Source organism: Grammomys surdaster, unplaced genomic scaffold (genome assembly GCF_004785775.1).
Source record: "Grammomys surdaster isolate TR1022 unplaced genomic scaffold, NIH_TR_1.0 125973, whole genome shotgun sequence".
NCBI classification, from domain to species: domain Eukaryota; kingdom Metazoa; phylum Chordata; class Mammalia; order Rodentia; family Muridae; genus Grammomys; species Grammomys surdaster.
Genome location: NW_021620790.1, coordinates 442,804 through 465,650, shown reverse-complemented (window position 1 = coordinate 465,650; position 22,847 = coordinate 442,804). Strand labels below are relative to the sequence as shown.

General features: G+C 37.5%; 1 protein-coding gene across 1 annotated transcript in view; it reads left to right on the top strand.

The window, feature by feature from the left end:
- LOC114609463 (contactin-associated protein like 5-2) overlaps positions 1–22,847 on the top strand; it is a 737,464-nt gene that overhangs the window by 440,824 nt on the left and 273,793 nt on the right. The window lies entirely within an intron of this gene.

Genomic DNA, 22,847 nt, shown 5'->3' with positions numbered 1-22,847 from the left:
AGTTTTCAAACATGAGCTTATGGGAGAATCTTTACATTCAAACTACAACATAGCTATACAGCAAAGTCTCTCACACATTGTCAAGCCTTCTTTCTCATTGTCTTCATTAGTGGAAGAGGTTTCTTTATCTGAATATTGTTATGGCCAAGGGAAGAAAATACATGAAGGAAATACGTATTAAGGATACAAGCCTGTGTTTACTTGAAGGTATCCACTGAAATATGGTTGAGTCTTACATCTTCTCACATATACTTGGCCAGATACTGCCCTATTGTCTTCTCCAATAGGAGGCAAAATATGTCAGATCATAAGAAATGAGACTAAAAAGTAAAATATTGGCTGTAAATATTCATGGCTACATATCAGTGGTTAGCATTTGGCAAGCTTCAGATTGAAGGCCTGGGCTGATTGTGTCCAAGTTATAGAAGAACAACAGAAAGACAGGTTCTTAGAGTAACGGGGGAAGAATATCTAGGAGTGTAACAGTGTCCTGTGGGGAAATTGTGAAGAACTCATAAGCTAGATTGGAGCACTGATGAAAAAAGTCAGGAGACGGGAGAACAGGATTGGGCTGGGACATGTAGAAAGAAAATACATTCATTTTCCTATGGTTAGCATAATTTCATCTAGTTTCAGGGCTGAAAATAATTTTTTCTTGTGTATGAACTGCATTTTTTTTTATCTATTTCACTTTGAGCAGAGCCCTAAGAAGGTTCCATGATTTAGCTACTGTGAAAAGTGCTGAAACCAATACTGATGTGCAAGTGTTTATGGGATAGAGACTTGAAATTCTTTAGATAACCCCACCACCCCCAGGAGTTGTATAGCTAATATATCTGGTTGATCTAGTATTCAATATTCCAAATATTTCCTCTCATTTGTGAGTCCTAGATTGTATTACCTGAATTAAGGAAACACAAAATTAGAAGTGAAACTGTCTGGGAAGGAGGTCATGATGGAGGCATGATGAGATTTGGAGCAGAATGATCAAAGATACTTGACATGGTCCACAAGATGTGGATGGTTTTTGTGGTGTGTGTGCAAGTGTGTGTATATATGTGTCTACATACGTGTATGTATATGTCCTAATTTGTACTTATGTGGAGAGGCCAGTGGCTGAATTCAGTTGTCAGTTACATCTTTGCCTACTTTTTTTTTCTGATATGCAGTCTCTTCCCAAACCTAGAACTCACTCTTTCTGATATACCGGCTGGTGAGCAAGACTCCAGGATAGTCACTGCCTATCACCTAGCTCTGGGACTGCAGGCACATAGCACTCTTGCTTAGGTTTTACATGAGTTTTAAGGACAAATTTAGAATCTTATACTTATGCACAGCAAGAACTTCCAACTGAGCCATCTTCCCACCACTACCATGTATTATTTACAGGATTACTCCTCAGAAATGGCACAGGTTCAAAGATACTGATTTGAAAGCTCTTACTTCATACTTCTAAGTGTCTGAAAGTCTTAAGACAGTGCATACTTCACAGTTCTTTTCTATGACTTTATTTTCATTTTTTTTTCTCCTGGAATCACTTAATGGATAAAACTACTTACCATGACTTTCTGCTAAACGCATGGATATCATAATGGTTATTATTTGTACTCTTGAGGAGCCTCAGATAAATAGTACTTTTTCTTTTGTTTTTAAGATGACTGCTAGAACCATAGAATGATTGTTCTTCATTTACTGACCAACTGCCTTGCATTCCTCATCATTAATATTTTGATGTAGTTGGACTCCAGAATTCCCAGGAATGAGAAGGAAGGGAAGTATCTTTTGTTGTTCCTTGGAATAGAGACTAAAGGTAATGTTTTTAATCACTTCTCTGAGTCAGAGAAGGATTCTCAGTGATTTATATTCTGACTACACTAAGGAATGGCTCAAGTGTGCCTATTTCCTTAGACCAGCCAAAGTCAGTACATGCCTAGGTCACCCACAGCTGCAGGAACCAACTCACTTAACCTCTATATTTTTCTTTGTCTCATCATGCTTTTCTCCAAACTCTTTAAAAATCTACCTATTCATCCACCAATTGACTTCTGTTCAAGAGACGATCATCAGGTTATGACTTACAACATCTGTGAACTGATCCCCAAATTGCTTTTATTTTGGGATAATATCTTATATCTCATTCTCAATTTATTGTTAACATTTTATCACCACTGCTTTGCTGTGTGTCATATGTATCTCTTCTTTTAAAAATTATTTATCTGAGACAACAATAGATAGGTAGAAACTGCAAATGCTCAGATGCACACATGTCACTGGTAACATGTATATTGGAGTAACATTTTGGGAAGTCAATTCTTGCCTTTGACCTTGCTGAAGCAAAATGTTACTGCTTTTATTCTGCCTACTGGCAATATATTCCTGACCAAGAAACTTCTCGGAAATTCTTCTATCTCAGCTTCTAATTTTGTTGCAAAAGTGCTAAGATGTTAGCTCTCTGCCTCCACATTCATATTTTCATGTGGGTTGTAACTATTTGGATATGGGTTACTAGGCTTGTGTGGTTAATGTTTAACCTATAAAGCTCTATCCCTGGTCCATATGTATTTATTTTATTTCTGAGAATGATTCACTTCCCAGTGTTTGAGGCAATGTCTCAGTTGATGTTGTACTTGACTGGCTCATAATGTATATTTTTATAAGCTGTATGTAATAATTCCAACACAGGGGAGGCAGACAAAAGTAGATCCCTTAGGTAATTGACCAGCCAGCTTAGATTGCTTTACTTTTAGCCCTTAAGTGACATGTCTCACAAAACTAGGTGGCCTACATCTAAGGATAAAACTGGAAGAAAATTTCAGGCCTCAATATGCATATACACACATGTACTCCCCCCCCACAGGAATATGTATAAAATTAGTTAACTTTCAGAATTTACCATTTGACCTTCAACACTCTATTGCTTTAACTTATTTGATGGACTTCAACAATACCAAAATTGCACTGGACCTCCCTCAAGTCTGACAGCTACTTGGGCACAGAGGTTAGGTCTCTTGGCATAGATTGTGCCAGGGTGAATGACTAGCAGCATCTCTTTTCTGCATCTGTCCTGTCAACATGTGTCCAAACAGTTAAAATAAATAGTTAAAGAGTCTTTCCAAGTTGAGGAGTCAAAATACCATTCTCCCATATGTTCTATACAGTTTGTCTCCAGCTGGGTGAGATCCAGTTTTAAAGACAGCTTTCCCTGGGATCTTTTGTTCCTAGCATGCCCTAACTCCTACCACTTGCTGCTTTTGCTGTTGCAAATAACATCCAGAATCTCAGCATCTTAGAATCAAAGCATCTCAAGCTCACACAGTCTCCAACTTTAAGATAAGTTTGACAATAACATTAGAGCTGTACTTTCCAAAAGAGATTGATAATAGAATAAGCAAAAACAAGACAAATACTAGCAAGTCTTTTCCCAGCATTAAAATAAATCCCACCTATGTTGCCACTCTAGTTGTCCTGCATAGCAGAGTGCTGTCAACCAAGTGAGCTGCTGCTCCTGTGCTCATACTTCCATCACTTCCAAATTGACTACTTCCCCTTTGGTGCTTAGGCTAAAGTCCTTGAAGCTGTTCTATTTTGTCAGAAGGCCAAGCTTCAAGCTATTTACCCTTTCCATGGTTTTTCTTCTTTCAGAGGCAGAAACAAAAAGCTCTCTGTAAATTTTGGACTAGCCTGGTTTACAGACCAACTTTCAGGACAGCCAGGGCTACACAGATAAATCCTGTCTTCAAAAATCTATTAATTATTGAATTAATGAATGTGTTACATTTATTTGTTTATTTACTTTGTGTGTGTATTTCTGTGCATGTGCCAGAACATATGTGAGTGTGTGTGTGTGTGTGTGTGTGTGTGTGTGTAAATCATCATAGGCCAGAGAACAACTTCCAGGAATCAATTTCCTGATCTTTTCCAGATGTCAATCCTAGGGGACAAATTCAGGTCATCATTCTTAACAAAGCAAGAGCCTTTACTAGTGAGTGAATTCTGTTGATTCTCTCTTCTTACTCTTTCTCTTCTCATCCTCCAAATCTCTACTGAAGTCTCCATTGTTCTTTTCCCATGAACAGAGCTCCCATCCTTGCAACTGAGCACCATGCTGTGTGCAATATCACAATCTCTCTTGTGTTTTTCAACACCTATCAAAGATCAGATATCTACTGTGTATTGTAGATTAGATCAGTGCTGGGGGAGATAGAGAGATGGGTTATTCAGGTAATAAAGAGATTGCTGTACAGGCAGGAGGACCCAAATTCAATGTTCAGCACTCTGTAAAAATTAAGGATGAGATGTGACTTTATGATAGGATCTCCTGATCTTACAGGATTGTTAATCTAGACAAATCAGTGAGCCTAAGGTTCAATGAGAGATCTGTCTTAAGATATGATTGAAAAAAATTATAAAAGATAACAATGGTAAGTCCCTACATGTGCACATCTACCAACAGACAAATATACATGCACACACACACACACACACACACACACACAAACACACAAACATACACATGCTGAAATATATACATGATCACACACAGACATAGATACACATGTATACACATGAACAGACACTGCCTTCTCTTCTGCTTTTTTCTTCTCATTTTCTTATTGTCCCTTCATCTTTCTCTCCTCTTTGTCACTCTTCTTGCCCTTCTCTTTCCTTTGTTTTTTTTCTCTTTCCTCTCCCATTTCTTCCACTCCTCATCCATCCTCTGTCCCCTTTCTTTCTTTCATCTTGTTTTTCCTTTATCTTTTTTCTCTTCCTTCTTCTTGTTTACTTGAAGTTGAGAACCATCTGCTATTGGCATGGAAGGTCAAAAATGTTAATCTCAGTAAGAAACTTATCTAATAATAGCAATATATGATTTAAGCCTAAGATAAAGATATGAAAGATAGTTTGTAATAGATCTTTTTGTCAGAATTTCTATGTACAATCATCTAAATGTGACAGAGACCTGTTGGCCTTAAAAGGAACTGGCAAAACCTCTCTGCTTTGTGATGACTGTTATCTGTGAGGACCAGACAGCTTGATATGCTCCCAGTCAATACATGCTTATTGACTGTCCAAAGCAAGCAACACTCCATCAGACTTGAGAGAAGAAAGCTGACACCCTTTTATAAAACTGAATAGGGACCTGAGAGGTTTTGCTAGGATGTCAGCAAACTACACTGTGAAGAGATTAAAGGAGCTTTAGACATGAAGAATGGGGCAGAGATCCTGAACATGCACCTACAAGTGTCAATAGATAGATGTTAGGAAGGTCAAAGACAGCTATTTCATAGGAGACAGACAGAAGCTGAAATACAACTGTCCTGTTACTTAGCAAGCCAACACAATAACTAAATACATGATTTGTAAAAGCAGATGTGTTTCAAAGAGCAATGACTTCATTTCTATCAGCTTCTATTCCTTTCCTGTAACACAATCCTCTACAATGTCATTTTTTGAATCAGAAAGAAGTGTACTCCATACAAAATATGACTAATACAACATGTACGATCTGATATTTCCATGTTAAATTTCATTGATTATGTATGAAGAATCACATTCATAAAACATCATAAATATTTTTCATGAAATAGACTATTAATGATTGACACTCCCAGATACCAATATCCTATGGTTATTAGAACAGCATTGCTGCACAAATTGCCCAGTGTAGATGAAGGATTGGCATAGTATGGTCATCAGTGGGAGAACCTCAGACACAGCTGAGATAATCACTGGCACCCATATTTCAGGTAACTTGCCGAATTTTCATACTCTGTCATTCCTCATGAATATACATTAGGCTATGAATTGATTTTACTAAGAAAGACTGTTAAATCTCTCTAGAAATTGACTCAGAATTAATATGATGATTCAGTGTGCTGTGTCACCATCACATTGTGCACTTTTTCATTTGTTTTAGCCTCTCTCTCTCTCTCTCTCTCTCTCCCTCTCTCTCTCTCTCTCTCTCTCTCTCTTTCTCTGAGTATGTGTGTATGTGTGTGTGTGTGCACACCCATGAGGTCATATGTACTTATGTGTCTGGAAGCACACTCTGCAGGAGGATGTTCTGCTCTGTTACTCTCCACTTTATTTCCTTGAGAAAGGATCTTTCACTGAACCTGGAACTAGGCTGAAAACTAGTATTGTTCAGAGATTCTCTTGTCACTACCCCAATGCTGATGTCATAGGTGCATTGTTCATATACTGGCCTTTTTATTTGAGTGTTGGGGACCTAAATGCAAATCCATATATTTGCAAAGGAAGCACTGCTACACAGTGAGCTGTCCCCAAGTCCTCACTTCACAGTTTTTAAACTATTTTCTGATGTTCTTGCCCAAAATAATATCTCTATAACTCACATAGCCCATCCCTTTTCTATGGTTCAGAAAACACAAAGAATTCTCTCACATTCTTTGCTGTTTGCTCTTAAAAGCAAAATTGACCCAAACAAAAGGCTGTTTTTCTAAGAGTCATGGGTATCTGAAGTTCCTTCCTGTTCTATTCCCCCTGAAGCAGTTCACAGATGTCAACCATGAGTGTTTTCAACCAGAGAAAGGAAAATCAAAGAGTTCTAAGGAACAAAAATATATGTTATTTCTAATCGATAATATATCAATTTCATTTTAAACTACGGCTCAATTCATTGATTAAATTGTCAAGTAAAGGCCAGGCAGTGGTGGCACACATCTTTAATCCCAGCACTTGGGAGACAGAGGCAGATTTCTGAGTTTGAGGCCAGCCTGGTCTACAGAGTGAATTCTGGGACAGCCAGGGCTATACAGCGAAACCCTGTCTCGAAAAAACAAACAGAAAAAAATTGTCAAGTAAATAATTTTGAGTCCGTTCAATTTGAAGGATGTGAAGTTTTTGACAGAGTAGTTCAGAGAAAAGCTTCAGATAGTGTTTCTCCATTCAGATAATGTTGTAGTTCTCTAATACAGCATCTCTTTGACCTGTATCAAGTTACTCTCCTAATTGTAGCCTTGCTGATGCCGTATTCAAGGGAAAAATAATAGAATCCACCCCTACTGCTATTGAGATAAATTCCTGAGTCAGTGGGCGTGAAATCTCCCTGACAAGTCCGATCATAGACCTTCCTTGTGGTTTCAGCTACATTTGTATCATCATCTTGTCTATACTGCAACCTTGAGGAGAGACAAAGCAAGTTTTTTTTTTTTTTCATACGAATGCAAAGAATAAGATGAAGAACAGTTTAGTATGGAGATTCAAGGACATTCAACTACAAAACCAAGTAGGACAAAAGCCTGACTATTGTGACTACTTCCAAAAAAACAAAAGTTATGTTCATTATAAAGTACCTGTGTGTGCTTGCCTGTGTGTGAATGCACGTGTATTGTAGATGTGTGTGTGTCTGTGTGTTTGTGTGTATGTGTCTGTGTCTGTGTCTGTGTGTGTATGTGTGTGTGTGTGTGTGTGTGTGTGTGTGTGTGTGTGTGTGTGTGTATTGATGAGGCAGGAGGTTGAGCTTGGGTGACTTTCTCCATCCCTCTCTACCTTTTTTTGGTGGGCAGGAACAGGGTCTCACACTGAACTAAGGGTTCACTTTTTCATGTTGGCTTGATGGCCAACAAGGCCCTATGATCCACACCCTCCTTGCATGGATTTTAATCACACATGACTGAGCATGGTTATGCCCAGCTTTTAGTTGGTTCTAGAGATCTGAACCAAGGTCCTTGTGCTTACAGAACAAATATTTTGCTTACATTGTTGTAATCTTGCCCCAGAAGTAATTTTTAAATTAAATTCCTGTTATTTCCTTAAAGCTATCATGATTATATCCCTGCATTGTTTCAAAATGTTTAGTGAGTCTTCATTAACTTAGATTCTTATGTATGATTGTATATATACATATATATGTAGTTAAGAACATCTATTTGAAGGCTGGAGACCTTAGGTCCCATTACTTAGGATCGCTTTACCTTCTTTGTAACAGAAAATGATCAATACATTGGTTCTCCTGGGCATGGGCTATAAATACACCACATGCTTTTGTTTCCCAAGTGCTAGAACTACAAGAGCAACAACCAGACACACTTTTTGTGTATGGTATCTGGGCACCAAAATCAAGTCATCATGCTTCAACAAGTGAGTTAGCTTCTGATTCCTTCTACATTATCTTAATGCATATTATCTCTGCTGTCAGGCTATGGGAGTAGAGACTTTCAAGTCCTGGCCTTTGTGAATCTTCTTTACAGCAACTCTGAGCCACTTGTCTTCACTTGGTCATAATGAGGACTTCTCCCTTTTCCATCTGTTGGCCTTAATTCTACTTGGACACTTCCTGTTAGGTCTAACTTTACTTTTCAGGTAATTTGTTATTTAATTCAACATTCTCCCTTACCCTACAGGTTGCCATAATTAAGTTATTTTTCCTTCTCTTGCTCTTTGGCATCAGAAGCATTAGCTTTTACTGTTCCTTAAAACAGTACTAGGTTTAGAAAGCTGTTTGTGGAAGAAGCAAAAACAAAAATACTGAGAAAATAGAGTAGCAAACTTTCTTTTGTTGGCATTTCTTCCTACAAGCTCTACCCTGATGTAAGTAAAGACAATATCACATGTCCCATATTTGCTTCCTATGACTAATATTTATATATATGTATATATATTCTCTAAGGGCCTTGTAAACCATCCTCCAATTGATATAGCTGTAGGTGTGCCCAATTTTAAAAGGCTTAGTATAAATATGACATTTGGATAAGTAAATATATGTAGACCACATAAAAGAGAAAGAACAACATCCATTGCAGGAGCAGGACATGAAGCTGAGTTTATTAGTCTGTCAGCTGAGTGGCTGTCAAAGTGAGTTTGCCATAGCAAAGATTTCCTGCTGGCATCTAATGCGATGATTGAGATCCTAGCAATCATCCCCTTGCTCCTTCTCACTGATGCAACTGTCATTATGGCTGGAAGAGAGAAATGAGTATTTTTTTTTCTGTTAACAATTGGATTCATTACTGCCTGTTGTTTTCATAAGATATACAAGAAGAAATAGCTATGCAACATATGCAGACAAGGGATGCCTGAGCTCAGGAGTCAACAAACAAAGGGCCCATGCTTATTGGTATCTACTATGTAAGTACTTTCTTCTTAATGATATCATTAGATGATATTAAAATGATGTAGAACATACCATCAGGTGTAATGTCTTCATGGGGTAGAGTGCTTACCACATGACTATGAGGTTCTAAAATCATAGTTATCTGCAGATCCTACATGTGAAGGAAAAAACTACCATAGGCAACTGTAACCCCAGTGCTGAGAAAAGAGGAGGAGGAGGAGGAGGAAGAATAGGAGGAGGAAGAGAAGGAGGAGAAGAGGATTTCAGAAACAGAGAATTATTGCTGAGCCTTATTTACCAGCTCATCCAGGTGTAAAATGGTGAGCTCTTAGTTTATTAGAGTAATTGGGTTCCATAGATGCTAAGATGTGGCGTGACAAGAAGACATTGGACATCCTCTTCTGTCCTCTGCACATACATATGTACATACAGATATGCACACACACACACACACACACACACGAGGGGGGGAGAGAGAGAGAGAGAGAGAGAGAGAGAGAGAGAGAGAGAGAGAGAGGTGAACATACCTATTTCCTTTCGGTTTTTATTTAAAATGTACCATGAAAATTGAAGTGTATTTGAAAACTAAGGTGTCTCGTTACAGTTCTAAACTCTAGTAATAACCTAAGAAAATTGTAGGATGTCATTCCATATTGAGCCAAGTGCTTCTGTCTCCTCTAAATAAAATAACAACAACAATCGTGATTCTTTTGTAATGAGATTGTAGATCATACACAGGATGGTGGACATGTCTATGAAGCAGATACAAATTTTTATTTTTATGTTTGAAAGTCTTATTATTCTTTATGTTTTAGATTTGTTTTAGAATATTTTTATTTGTATTTGTATAAGTCTATGTGTGAATATATGCATGTGAGTCTAGATGCCATCAGATACCATCATGATCCATGGAACTGGAGCTACAGATAGTTGGGAGTTGCTTAGAGTCCATGGTGGAAATGAAATTCGGGTGTTATGGAAGAGCAACAGTGCTCTTAAGTGCTGAGCCATTGATACCTGAGATTTCCTGTATGAGACAGAGATATGAGGCTGGGCTTGCTACACACCAAGCAAGTGTTATCACACTGAGTGATAGCTCTATGCTAAGCTTACATAACTCCTCCCATCTGCTCCTTCTTTCCTACAATTTCTACTCTCCTGTGCTGTAGTCTGAAATGCAGACTTCTTTGTCTAAGGGAAATCTGAGTTTGTGATTTCTTGTATGTCTCCTCATGCTTGTATTCTCAAAGTTGTTTACCATGTACCAGCTACAAACTTTGTTTCTCCTGAGAGCAGGAGGAGTTGTTGCTGTTGGCAGGTGCAATTTCTCCCCTGCTTTCTCTAGTTATACTTGTTTCACTAACAATTCTTTCTTACAGAGAATCTTCCCTTGAAACTCCCCTCACACAGTTGCCAGCTGTCATCAAAAGGAGACTACTATCATTTTTAAAGTTGGAGATTTATTTTCAAATTGTCTGTCAGTGCATGTGTTTATACATGTGTTCATACCTGCAAAGGCAAGAGGAATATGTTGTAATTCTGGCAGCTCAAGCTACAGATATTTGTAATAAAACCATCCTGGGTGGTGGGAACCAAACTCTGGTCCTGTGTAAGAGGAGTACACTCTTAGTTTTTGAGCCACACCTCCAGCTTTCACTGTTTCCCACAACCCTCATACCAGGCAGGAGGTGTATGTGCCTGGAATAGATAATATCTGAACTTGATGGACATGGAAAGTGCTTAAGAAATATTTATCAGGAGGGATATTTTAATTTTAAACATTTATTTAATTATTTAAAGGAGGAATATTTGCTGATTATTAATTAGTGTAGAATCTGCTTTGAATCATAATGTGATAATCACTATAGCAGACTTTCAAATTACTCATCATCATTGAGCCTACACTTTATCTACACTTTATCTTCTCTGAGATTACAGTAAGATTTCACTGTCATTATTTTTCATTCACCTCATGTTCCTGTAAATATTTCCTCTTTTAAATTTACTCATCTGTGCAAAACATACTTATATCAGTCAGGTACAAATATGTTGGACCAAACCATAGATTAAATATTGTCTATAGTATTCAAGCAATTCAAGACTTGATTTCTAATGCAAAAAGCTTCAAAATAGAAGAACTCTGGAGCACAATATTATAAAACACACTGAAAACAATGTAAGACTAGGTATGGATAAATCAAGCTGAAGAAAAGTATTCAGCAAAGAACAAGAACAAGATAAAAAAAAGAACATGTGAGGTTTGAAGTTGACCTATACTCTACAGTACAGCTGTGATTTTCACAAAGAAGGTAAGGAATTAAGAGGATTTGAACTATGATGGGAGTGGACAGGTAAGAGCAGGACTGGCTGGAATTATCTGGAGTTATTCTTGAAGAGGATCAAAGTTGATAGACACCACTGATGCCAGTCAAACTGTAGGAAGGGAAATAGCTCACAGAAAGATGTACTAGAAGATTTAGTGTGATAAATTAAGTAGTTGTGAGAACTTAAATGGCAAGTCTGGAATTCAAAGGGCATGTAGTTGGAAAAGAAGGCTGAATGTCTAGGACAGGAGCTTAAGATATTTTCCACCAGTGAATGTGTGCATGTATGTGTGCCTCTCTGTTCATTTGAGTGCATGTGTGTGAGTGGATACATGCAAGAGTGAATTGGATGTGTGCATGCATGTAGCATGTGTGCAAATATGTTATTTTCTGTGCATGTGTGTTTGCCTATGTGTATTCCCGTGTGCACATATGTGTATGTCTGTGTAAATGTGTTTAGATTCACATGTGTGTATGTGTGTGTTTATATGTTTGTGCATGTGTGTGCATATGTATGGATGTTTGCATCTCGGAGAGGCAAAGAATAATCTTGTGTATTGTTTCTCAGAACTGTCCATAATTTTTTTTTACGATAGCACCCTCCATGGGTCAAAACTACTAATCAGCTTAGGCTGGCTCTCCAATGAGCCCCTCACTATCTCTGCCTCTCCAGGACTAGAATTACAAACTCTTGCCACCACACCCAGCTTTTGAGGTGTGTTCTGGAAGCACATTTTGGGGTGTGCTTTTAGACAGTTTACTGACTGAGCCATCTCTAAACTCCTAGGCAATATTTCTTTCAAGGAAGGCTCAGCTCTACTTCAGGCTTTTCTGATGATTTCAGACAGCCCACCCAGATTATCCACATAACCTAACTTAAATATTGTCAGCTGCTCAGATATTTTAATCTCATCTACAAAACCCCATTTCAGCAGCACTGAGATCAGGTGATCACTGTAGGTAACTGGGTGCAATACACTTGCCAAGTTAATATATGAGACTCGCCCTCACAGTCATATATCACCTTGGCCCTGTCATCATCCTCCACTTCAAATATATTCAGCTATACTTCTGACAATGTGGCATACTGCAGCTTAAGAGTCTTGACTGTGTTGTGTACAAGCATGTCACTTAAGCATGTACAGTCCTGTGTGATATTGATGCTGGTCATAGTGTCGATTAAGATGGAATTATTTCTTATGTAAACAAATTATAGCTCACTCTCTTATGCTTAATTTAAAATTTATGTAGTGGGGTCAGGGGAGGTAGCAGAGTTGGTAAAGTGATTGGTGCACAAGCAGCAAACTGAGTTTTATATTCCAAACTCCTATACAAAAGCAGACATGTACTTAGAATCATAACACTGGATAAGGAGATTTCTGGAGCTCACTAACCAGACACTTCAACTCAATCAGTGAGTCTAAGGTAAGCTAAGTGGCCATGTCTCAAGTCACAAGTTGCACTGTGGCCAAAATTGAGACCTGATATTGACCTCTGGTTTACACACACACACACACACGTACACACACACACACTTCATCAATGATGAAAACTGACTCCTGAGTTTGGATACTACCTTGTTCAAAAGACAGGGTCTTTCTTAAGCAATACAAATTCTTTCATTGCTTTATGGCATAAGATCTAAGTTCAACATGTGAATTTAATGGCACCATATCTAGTCTGTAACTTTACTGTCCTCTAGAGCTCATGTCTTAGAGTTTGAACCCCAGGTAGCACCATTATGAAGTGAATCTTTAGAATTTGGTGGTGAATGCCTGGGAAGGCAAGGGAAGCCAGGATGTCAGTCAGGAGCAATATAGGAGAGCCAAGCCCCCAATAAGTTTTCTCAGTTTTATAGTTCTCTGAACCACATTGATTTTCTTCTTTCTCATCATCATTTTAGGTTTTTAAATTGTAAATGGAAATCATGGTGAGATGAGAATAACAGCAAAGCAGAAAAAGTAAAAAGCAAAAGTTTATATAATGACTTTGTAAGAGTCACAAATCTCATCTTTCTTCCTGCTTAAAAACAATTCAATCCTTTAATAAGAAGATAAGGAGTAAAGAAGAACACAGATTCCCCTATGTGATTCCTCAACTAAGAAATCAAAGCTCTTTAATCTTCTATTTTCTAGTATAGCAACATAAAACAATCTTATTAAAAGCTCCATAGAGCATAGGTAAAGGATGTGCAGAGATCATGTAGCAGTGACATAGGAAGTATGTTTATGGGTTAGAGGAAATGTCTGGATTTTTGGAATCTCAGAGTACACAGGAAGTGGATGCACGCAAGAAGTGGTCAGCTGAGCAATACCCTCAAACCCAGAGTAAAACAGGTGCAGACCTGAACCATATCCCACAGTTTAGTATAGTAAGAAGGTAAGAAGGTATGGGATGACATCCAAGATATTGATACAGAAGAATTTGTTACTGGTGCTCATGGTGACTGCAATACCTGAGGATATCTTCCTCACAGGTGAGTGTCATTTCATAGGACCCATAGGACCCCAGTGACGATTGTCTCTTATCAGTTTGAGAAAGAAGAATTCTTCAAACTCCGGCATTTTTATAGATAAGGGGGTAGGGGAGGAAAGAACTTATTAAAGCATGTAGTGAAAATTTCTTGTGCTCTAAATCACACTTAAAATTAATTCATGAGGTAATTATGCAGCTCACTAGATAGAGAATATACTCTTAATCCCACTGCTCAGGCTGGAGGCAGGAGCTTCAAAGTTATCCCTGTCTACATTGTGGATGATTGGGCTACAGGTGTTTGTGCAAATCAGAAAATAGAAGTTTATGCTGACTTAAGGCAGTGTTCATTACTTTGAAGCCACATCTTGACAGGAAAATGTGTTTTATTTCTGACACAAGAGAAAATAAATCTACAGTCTAGAAACAAAAAAAAAGAAGTTGAAGATCCTAGGGCATCAAGGAAATCTTCTATTACGAGGTAGGAACTTCTGCTAATTTTGATAAAGATCTTAGACTCATCCTTGTAAAAAGTGGTTAGTATATTTGCAGCATGACTGTGGAACTGTAGGATCCCAATGCTGTGCTCAATATAAAAGCTTCCATGTCTTTTACAAAGATGCCACAAAGAGAATTATGACAGTAGGAAAGGCTAGGGAAAGAGCCATGGTATTAACAAATTATGCTTCAGTGTTTTCATTCAACTTTTGTGATTCCATAGTTGCATTATAATTTGACTGTAGTATATTTTTCAGTATATTTTTAAGCCTAATAGAGGTGATAGTGCAGGGTTTTTTTAGAGTAACAGAAGTTTATATATATATATGCCACATACACAGACACACAGACACACACAAACACACATACTGGCGTGAAAGGAAAGTCAAAGAATATGGTAGTTGCTCATTCTTTGAGCCTGGATATCCTTTTTGGTCTTCAATAGGTGCTTGAATCCCAAAGAAGTACATTTGATGGCAGTAAAGAAATGGACTTGCTACTGAGAGGAAACAAGCAGGCAAAATGTAAAAAAATCCTTCTTTCATGACCTTATATAAAAGATATAACCCAGATTGCAGGTGAGTTTCCCAGATCAAATGACCTGGATTAAAGGTGTGTCTTCACACCTCAGTGACTCATAATAAAGTCATATGTTCTCCCAGCTCAAAAGACCTCAGTTAAAGGCATCTTTCTAACTCAAATATCCAAATTAGAAGTGAATCTTCCTACCTTAAATTAAGCTAAAAAATTCTGTCTATTTTTGGGTTTGAGTTAATTCCAGACATAGGCATGTTGACAATCAAGAATAGCCGTTCTAAGGGCAGTGGGAAGAAAGATTCAAATAGCGCTTGGAAAGATGGACACAACACATTGACCATTCCACAGTTCACACATCTGAAAATGGCTTGTTAATACATGTCCTATGTTCTCAACAGGAGTTAGACTTTAAATTGCTGCAAGTTTTTCTATATCCTATTTGGCATTCTCTAGCTCTCCAATGGTCTGTACTTAACTATATGGCATAAATCCTAAACTCTGTGTGTGTGTGTGTGTGTGTGTGTGTGTGTGTGTGTGTGTGTGTGTGTATGTATACAGAAGCATTTCATGGAGATTAGAAGACATCCTTGAGTGATATTCTATAGATGTCATATTCACCTTTTTTTTTTTTTTGAGATAGATTCTTTCACTGGGCTGGAACTCTCCAAGCAGTGAAGGTATTCTGAAGGTTCATGTTCATTAGCTTCATAGTAAAATTCACCCCATCACATAGACTGCACCATTTTAGGAATTAGAGTTATTTGAGTAATGGGATAATAATCAGTTTATCAGCTGAGAAGATAACCTGTTTGATCTGTAAGCATCAGTACCTTAGTTCAGATCCCAAACTTAATGTGAAAAATTGTTCTTAGTAAAATGTGCTTGTAATGTTTGTGCTAAGAGATGGAGACTTCCAAGTCGATTCCTGGGACTTCTTATGGTCCAGGTAGTCTGGCCTGCTTGGAGATTTCCAGGCCAGACCATTTTTTAACATAGAAAATAAAAATAAAGGAGAAGGAGGCCACATGAAAAACAATATCTTCAGTTGACATCACAGTTGTGCAGAAGGGACTACACTGTTTTATACATAGATTTTAGTATGGGCATAAATACCCTGTGGAATATCCATTGAGGAATTCTCATAATAGAAATTTTTATCTTCCCTAAAAGTTTGACCAGAGCACATTTGTTAAACACTTAACGTCAAATATTATGGGATTTGCTGAGGTGGAAAATGGACATTTTTCATTGGAAAGAGTCTTCTTTGCAGATTAAAAACTAAGAATTTATTAATTCATAGTGAAAGACAAATTTTTTCTGGTATATAAATGCAAAATATATCCTTTGTGATCTATCTCATATGTAGAGACTTACTAACAGTGATGACATAGACTAATCTTGTGTAAATAGAATCCCCTCTGAGAACTTCTCAGGAATTGTTCATGTTTACTCTGTCATGTACAGGTCCATTTTGAAACTTATGAGCATGGTATTACTATATATTGTGTGTGCATGTGTGCTATTTGCAGCATTTAGAGGATAGAACATGTAGTTTGCATATTCTCAAATACAACACATACCAACTAGACAGTTTAGAGCACAGCTTTTGTACTGCATTAGCTTACTTGCAATATCAATAAATAGATAGGCTTGGTAGCCCCTGCTCCCTGTATAGTCTCTGAGCAATGGAGCTAAAGTTTATGGACAAGTGTTTTGAGGAAATTGGGCTGAGGTGCTAAGTAGTAGTTTATTACATGAAAATCTCTGTTTTGTTTCACCTTGCTTCATTTTTACACAAAGAATGGTAAGTAAAAAACCCATAGAACCCTTCCCAGGATAGGCTCTATTACAAGATAAGTGAGTAGGGATAACAAAATTTTAGTGTTAGAATGATTCAAGCTTATAAATTATGCTCACAGCTCACAGGGATCATACTGCTCCAGAAAGGTCTACAGAGACTCTGTTAGCTTTTATCTTATGATATAGTCCCATCTGCTCTGTACATAATAAAGAACCTCTAGTTAGTCAGCAGAGGAGTAATATGCTGAAAATCACAGGTTGAGAATTTGATGGGTTATGTCTAAATTAGAGCATGTGTCCCAGACCATTTCTGCTTAGAATATTGGACTTCTCTTAGTGACCCACACAGGTTATGCTTTCCATCTGGCATTCTTCTGTGTAGTAGTTATCCTTAATTTTCAATTTGACACACCCCATAGTGAAGAGAGTAATAAAAAGAGAAGTTACCTAAATTGCATTGCCCTTTGGAAATATTTGTGGGAGAAGAACTAAAATAATTGAAGTGGTAAGACACAGTAGAACCTGAGTAGCACATTCCTAGGCAAGTATTTCTGAACTATTTAAAATAGAGAAATAGAGCTGAGCAAAATCCAGCAATCAAGCTACATATTTACATCCATTCCTTTCTGAGTTTACTAGTTGTGGCCAGTTGCTTTAAGCTCTTGCTCCAATGAATTCTGATGATAAACTGTAACTTGGAATTAATGCCAATAAACCCCTTAGTCCCGTAAGTTGCGTTTTGTTAGGGTATTTTATCAGAATGAAAGACACTAGAATGTCCTGTGTAGTTTCTGATTGCTTTTCCACACTGTACATTTACATCCTTTTCTACCTCAGCTCCACAGAGTATTTTCTGTGAACTCACCTCTTATTTTTTCAGTTGCTAACTAATATTTCTGCACTTCCTGACCATCCAGCATATTATATTACATGGCATTATATGTCTATTTGTTTTGTTTGAGAATATGAAGCCTAGTTTCTCATTTTTAAGGTCATTACCATTAGGATATAACTCAAGACTTTATCTATGAAATGGAGAATGAACCAAGCCAAACAATATCCGTTTGCTTCTGACTGAATAGTTTAGATAGAAGCTATAAGGAGAGGAAAAGTAGTCTTTTATATTGAGTGAGCCTTCACAACTTGTAGTGGCAGGTTTCTCTTTGTATGTCACATCTAATGGAAGTACTGTGATCTTTTCCCAGTTTCCTGATTGCATGCTGATTATAACACCATGGTTGTGAGGTCACTGAGTGAGCTCTGCCATTTCATCTCTAGAAATGATCTGCAAGTTGCATGACTCATTGTGTAATGATGAAGCTGTCCTAGTATCCCAGGTATTCTGTATTAGTGAGATGCCATTCCCTATAAGATGATAAGAATTACATGATTCTGGCTGTTGAGTGGCAGTGAGCTGACATGGAGGCCAGCTGAGGAAAAATCAGGCCAAGCGAAGAACAGCTACTGTCCTGAGTGAAGACAACAGAAGAACTCTTTCTCTCTGACTTTTGTCTTTGTTTGCTTTCAATTTTTGATTTTTAATGTGTTTGTTTTATTTGTGTGTGTGTGTGTGTGTTTATGTGTGTAGGTATGCATACACACACTTATATGCAATGGACTGAAGATTATGTTAGGTGTCCTGGCTATCATTCCCTACCTTATATCTTTGAGACACTGAGTCTGAAGCTAAGCTGCTTACCAGAAAACCTTTTGTCTCCTTTTTCCTCAGTGTTTATGCCACTAGACAATAAAAAGGCATCTTAAGCTTTTATATGTGTGTTAGGCATTCAAACTCAGCTCTCGTAGAAAGTACACTTGCCCAAGCCATATCTCCAGCTCCATGTTTTAGCCTTTCTACATATAAATTAGAGGTGTTTGTAGTTTCTTGATGACTTATTTGTCTGTGTGTACTCAGAAAAGGCATGACCCTGTTCTTCCCTGAAAGTTTTTGTAAAGTTGAATTTCCATAAATCTGTAGCATATGGGTGATCCTGTATGTAATATTCCTAAGCTAGATCTGGTACAAAATAAAAACTATGGTTTTAATGGTAGGCATTACACAAAGCAGGAAGGTGCACAAGGTGACCATTGCATCAATAGTAATTTAATTGCTGGCTATACATACTCACATCCATGAAGGATAGCATTATTCCTTATTGTTTTCTTCTAATTTGAGACAGGCTTATCCTTCCTTGTATTTTTGTTCCTTGTGGTCAGACCTATGCAAAAACTTTTGATAAATTTTATTTTACTTTTTAAGACATGGTTTTCTTTAGCTAAATATGGTGTTAGACTTCTGAACCTCTGCCTCTGTCTCCCATTGCAGAGATTACAAGTATGTAACATAATGCTATTTTAAACAGTTCTGAGAGTGGATGCCATGATAATTTTTACTTATTCTTGTGTGTGTGTGTGTGTGTGTGTGTGTGTGTGTGTGTGTAAGTACTCATCTTTATATGCACCATGTGTACATGAGTACACAAAGAGGCCAGAAGATTGTCAGAGGCTCTGACACCGGAGTTATGGATCATTGCAAGCTGTGCATTGTGGCTGTTGGGAACAAAACCTATGGCCTCTGAAGAGCAGTGCATGCTCTCAGTGACCAAGCTCTCCCTCTAATCCCAAATGGAATCTATTATGAGGCACTTTTCAGAGCAGTATTTTTAGTTAGATGTTATAGGTCACCTTGAGAAACATGATTTTTCAGAATTGTATCAAGCTTGGGGACTGCCAATAAATGCACTCGAAGGAACACTCCCAGTGAAGCTGTGCCACTGACATTCATCTCAGCCCAGCATCAAGATAGGGTACACTGAATTTCCTGCTCCTAGTAGGCTGGACTTCATTTATACATGGATGATAAAATTGAGTTTTTGTTCCCTATGTTTTCATATTCATGTTTCAGCCATAGTGCATAATTAAAATTGACTACCCTGAGTTTCAAAGACTGACTTATTGCATTGTAGAATGCCAGGATGTCCTGTTATGTAACAGATATTTCACACATAAGGCTCTCTCGCTCCCGCTCCCGCTCCCGCTCCAGCTCTCACTCTCATTCACTCACTCACTATATATATAGTCCAAAGCAACTTTTGATTCCTTTTCTGTGATCTAATATCACAAATGGATATTTCGTCATGTCTTTTGAGCTCTGTTTGTACCCTCTGACATCAAAAGCTCTGCATAGTCATTAGTTTTAGCACTATTTTTCTTTTCTTTGATGACACAAGGCCAAGTCAAATTCTCAAAAATCAAGTTTACTAGGAGTTTGAGAAGCTTAATTAAATAAATGGCTGCTAAATAAAATGCTTCACAAGCATTTACTTAGTTCTCAGAATTAATGTGATTTTATTTATGAATACAGGCAAAGTGTATCAATCTGTAATGGATTGCACTCACATGGTAAATCCTCTATTACCCATTACACAACAGGAAGAAGAAAGAGCACTAAAACATTTTTAAAAATTTATTTCTTTTATTGTTTTGAGATCATAATTACATAATTTATCTTGTCTCTCTTCTCTTCAAACCATGCAATATATCTTCTTTGCTGTCCTTTAAATTCATGGCCCCTATTAAAATTAATTATTGTTACACACATACTCATTTATGCATACAGAGCAATGTACAGACAATGATAGACATGCTAAGAAGAACTGACATATTTTTAAGATCTTAAAAATGAGTACTGAGAAGCAAGTGAGATAGCTTATGGGGTAAAAAAGCTTGCCATGTTAACTTGAGCAACTTAGTACTAATTCCTAGTACCTACAACCAAGAGTCAGGCATAGTGGCATGCAATTGTAATTTCAGGACTTGGAAGGCAGAGGCAGGTGGATCTACAAGACTCACTGGCCAGCTAGTCTAGTCAAACTGGTGAGATTTAGGTTCAGTCTCAAAAACCAAGGTGCAAAGCAAACAAGATTGCCTGAGGGTTAAGATGCTTGCCAACAAGTCTAAAAACTTAAGTTCAATCCCCAGTACCCACAGGATGGAAAGAGAAAACCAACCCCATCAAGTTTTCTTCAGACTTCACATGTACTGCATGACAAGTACACATAAAATTTAAAAGTCGGGGTGGGCAGCACTAAGGAAAATGATGGAGAAAGACACCTGATGTTAATCTCTGGCTTCTACACTAACATAAAAATGTATACTCATATACATACACATATACACATTTACGAAGTTTCATATTTGTGTATATATTTTATTGTAGCAATAGAAATGGTGAAGCTACAAAACTATAAAACTGACCATGGTACTTGAAAAGTTGAGTTCTAAATAAAAGGATTTTGACATCTGAATACTATCATTATCAAAAATACATAAGAACATAACAAGGACATTTTAAATTTTACCTTAGGTAATAAATTATCTGCCAGAACTGTTCTCAGAATTTCCTTCAGATATAAAAACACAAATCAGTCTGCTCTGCCTGGTCATACATCTGCTCTGTTTGTGTAAAAATTAATCCTGAAGAGAGATGATGTGTCTGCCATTGCCCTTTTCGCTAAGGAGTGCAGCTCTTTGAGTTAATTCCTGATGGTAACTCTTCAGCAGCAATTCAGAGGTTACTCCTTGCTGTTTTTAATAGAGACAAACTGCTAACTCCAAAGCATCTTTGTATGCATCAAAATGGCATCTTTTTCTTTCTGAAGACATAGCATTCTTTCCTTTCTTAAGAGTTAATACGGCTGCATGCCCGATTATCTCTCTGTGGTACTAAGCCTCAGGAAGGCAGATTCTTAAACTATGCTAAAGGTATAAGAGGATTATTTTATTAATAATTTTATTCATTTACATTTCAGATGGTATCCTTCTTCCAGGTTAAACCTCTACAAATCCCCCATCCCATGCCTCCTCTCTTCCCTCCCCTTTTCCTCTGTGAGGGTGCTCCTCCACCCACTCACTCACTCTTGCCTCGCCACTCTAGCATCCCTACGCTTCAGCATCAAGACTCCACAAGATCAAAGGCATCCAGAATTGTTTCTTTATTTTAGGTCATTCTCCTTTCTAGAATGCCTACTCCTTCAAGCAGTTTCTGTGAGGTTCCTTCTGGTTTTTCTGGGTCTGTGGGAAATTTTGTGTTCTGAATAAGAAAATCTTCCTCTTCCTTATTTTCTGCCATTTTACTGGATGTTGTCCACAGCCTAAGAGTGCTCTTCCTAGTAGCTAGACTTTCTTACTCTTTCTCTGAAGCTCCCCTTCGCACCATGTAGCCACATGCCACATTGTAGCTAACCTCTATTTCTCTTACCTGAAAAAGATTGCCTCCCCACTCCCTTCATCTTTTCCATTTTTCTCTTGTGAGCAGCTACTGATATTTTCAGTTTTGCCTGCCTTGGGAGTTTCCTCTTAAACGCTAAAAAAATTCGCCTCAATGTCTCATTGAATCCATTCTTAAATTATTCTATTATAGAGACTAAGAATCACAAGAAAGCATCTTCACTTCCCTGGTATCATCTGGTGACCACAAAGAGATCTCTCCCAAACTTCCAGTAATATTACAAGTGTGCCTGTTCATGGATATGCTTCTATACGCAATCACATGTGCACATGAAGACCAATGATGGATATAATTTACAGTTACTCTCAACTTTATTTTGAGGTAGGGTCTGGAGCTCTCCATTCAGCTGAGATTACAGTCACACATTGACACAGACAGTTTTGTATATGGGTTCTAGCAATACAGGTCTTCATGCCTGTACGATAAGCACACTAATTATAGCAATCTTCCCAGCACTACCAACAACTTCCTTTTGAATTTTTTTTTTAGGCACTCAGTTTCTCTACAGCAAAATGTGCTGATTCTCCCACAGGACACTTTCTGCCTCCATGTCTTCTATGCAATTTAAATCTTAATATTAATATTTTGTGATATTATTTGTTTCCCATTTGATATCTTGTCATATTTTTATGATTAACCTCTATCTGTTTTCTTCATTTTCATTCATTTTATTATAACTATTTTGGCCATTTTATTTTAATATTTCTTAATTTAAATTATTTCTAGTACCTTTGCTACTTTTAGTTCACAAAGAAACTGAGTGTCCTATTCTTCCAGAACATTCATACATTCCACTTTTAAAAATCTAAGTCTTTGATTCACTTGCAATTTTGGTGCCCACTGTATAACT